The sequence below is a fragment of the Grammomys surdaster genome, unplaced genomic scaffold (assembly GCF_004785775.1).
Source record: "Grammomys surdaster isolate TR1022 unplaced genomic scaffold, NIH_TR_1.0 134, whole genome shotgun sequence".
Classification (NCBI taxonomy): domain Eukaryota; kingdom Metazoa; phylum Chordata; class Mammalia; order Rodentia; family Muridae; genus Grammomys; species Grammomys surdaster.
The window spans coordinates 4,517,752-4,520,386 of record NW_021604592.1 but is presented as its reverse complement, the minus strand read 5'-3'; the positions used below and the strand labels follow the sequence as shown (position 1 = coordinate 4,520,386).

Below are 2,635 nucleotides of genomic sequence, written 5' to 3'. Positions count from 1 at the left end.
CCAATGGAAGAGTTAGAGAAAGGAGAAAGGAGTAAAGGAGCTGAAGGGGGTTGCAACCCCATAGGAAGAACAACAATATCAACCAACCAGACACCCCAGAGCACCCAGGGACTAAACCACCAACTAAAGAGTACACATGGAGGGACCCATGACTCCAGCCACATATGTAGCAGAGGATGGCCTTATCTGGCATCAGTGGAGGGAGAGGCCCTTGGTCCTTTGAAGGCTAGATGCTCCAGTGTAGGGGAATGCCAGGGCAGTGAGGTTGGAGTGGGTGGGTGGGTAGGAGAGCACCCTCACAGAAGCAGGGGAGTGGAGATGGGATAGGGAGTTTCCTGAGGAGAAATCAGGAAAGGGGATAACATTTGAAATGTAAATACATAAAATATCCAATAAAAAGAGAGAGAGAAAAAAAGAATCAATGGATTTTTTTTGTAATAACAGAAAGTAAAGAAGTAAGCCTGGATCTTTGGATGGAGCAAGATACGGAGAAATCTGGAGTATAACAAAACAGAAGGTTTGAAGAAACACAGTGTATGTCCCAGTGAGCGTGAAGAAGGCAGACCAGCTGGGTGCTTAAGTTTCTTTTATTCATTTGAAGAATTACAAGGGATCTCAAAGAATTATGGAGTTCCATCCTGACAATGTTCTATTTAAAGCATGATACAGAAGACAAAGTATGCCTGAGAATTGACTGTATTAGGGTTCTCTAGAGGAACAAAACTTATAAAGTTATATATGTTATTGTCTCTACATAATATTATATTTTCTATATTATAAACTTACATAATTATACTTATTAGAGGGGGAGGGAGAGAGAAAGGAGGGATGAATTTATTAGAATAGCTTACAGGCTGGGGTCTAGCTAGTCCAACAATGGCTGTCAACCAACAGAAAGTCTAAAAACACAAAAGCTGTTCAGTCCATGAGGCTGAGTGTCTCAGCTGGTCTTCAGTATACACTGGAACCTTGAAGAAGTAGGCTCTAATGCCAGGGAAGGAATGGACTTGTCAGTGAAGGAAAGCAGTCAAAGAAAGCAAACTTCCTTCTTCTGTGTCTTTTATGTAATTGCCATCAGAAGGTGTGGCCCAGATTCCCAACCTCAAAAGATCTGTATTAAAGGCATTTCTTCCCACCTTAAAATAGATGGAGTATAAGTAGGTCTTTCCACTTCAAATGACTTAGCCAAGAAAACATCCCTCAAGGGTATGCCCAGCCCCTTGAGTATTTGTTAATTCCAAATGCAGTCAAGATGACAATCTTGGAGTTAGCCACCACACTAACTATAAGTAAGTCCACCACTGGAAAAAAGCAGAAATAGTGATGTATGTAGTATATGCATATATGCAGATATATTTCAAAGACCATTAAAAAAATACAGCTGAAAACTATGGAAACTGACCCAAGCTAAGTAGGGTAAAGGGGAATATTTTGGAAGGATATTGTAAGATTAAGAGGTCAGCTCATTTTAGCACATAGGTCTTCTCTCATCTTGGCATCATCTTGTTTCACTGCTAAAATAACATAATGATGAAATAAACTGTAAAACAAGAAGTGGTAAACATATTAGGTTCTTAGACAGATGATTTCATAGAAAATATACTATAAAAAGGATGGATATAGGACTCAGGTACCCCCTAGACATTTCTAGAGGGCCAGTGTTTTGAGGTGCATAAAGTTTTCAATTACCTATAATCAGGCCTCGGATAAAACTCATTGGCTATGATACTGCCACTGTGCAAAGCTTTGAGGTGCATACAAATACATGTAGCTCTCTTGATAGGTGTGACAATAGGATACTTCAACCTATTTATCCAATGATCACAAAACTGCTATTTAGGAGTGGAGGCCAGACCAGAATAAGGCCATACATTAAAGTGGTCTGACAATGTCTCTAAAGACATGGTAAACCTATGGTCTTTGGACAGTAGCAGGAGCTTGACCTAAAATAGAAAATTGTCAAAGTGTGTCTTGGGGTTTCATTGCTTTGAAGAGACACCATGACTATGGTAATGTTTACAAAGGAAAACATTTAATTAGAGTGGCTTACGGTTTCAGAGGTTTAGTCCATCACTGTCATGTCAGGGAGCATGGCAGTGTGCAGTCTGACAGGGTGCTGGAAATAGAACTGGTAGTTCTACAGCTTGTTCTACAGGTAGCAAGGAGAGTCTGGGTACCACATTGAGCATAGAGGAGAACTCCAAACCCATCCTCCAACAAGACCGTGCCTCCTAATGCCCAAACACATGAGTCTAGGAGGGCCATTCCTATCCAAACTACCACAGAGTAATATTCTTCTTGTATCTGTCAAACATTATAATGTGTATCTGTATCCATCCCATCATTACATAAGGATTGGGTCAACATGTCAAGTCAGTCCTGGTCCCATGCTGGCTGTTCTTTCCATCCTAACAGAGAGTACAAATACAAAATCATTTCAGCATAGGAGTGACTCCTTAGAAAATGGTCGGTATTAAACACTTGTCTTCCTCATTATCTTAGAGCAAGGATGAGATGTGAAAAAGTGAATGTAATTTAACTGTAATAAAATTCTTTGTGACGTTACTTACATTTGTGTCTGTGCGTGGGTTCATGAGTACCAAGGCCTACAACCGGAGGTCAAAGAATAACTTGC

The 2,635-nt window shown here is 40.3% G+C and overlaps 1 non-coding gene across 1 annotated transcript; it reads right to left on the bottom strand.

The window, feature by feature from the left end:
- Window positions 1-1,602: 1,602 nt before the first annotated feature.
- LOC114617149 lies at window positions 1,603-1,746 on the bottom strand. The gene has a single exon (XR_003710749.1). It is a non-coding gene; the product is annotated as a U4 spliceosomal RNA (small nuclear RNA).
- Between the last annotated feature and the right edge of the window lie 889 nt (window positions 1,747-2,635).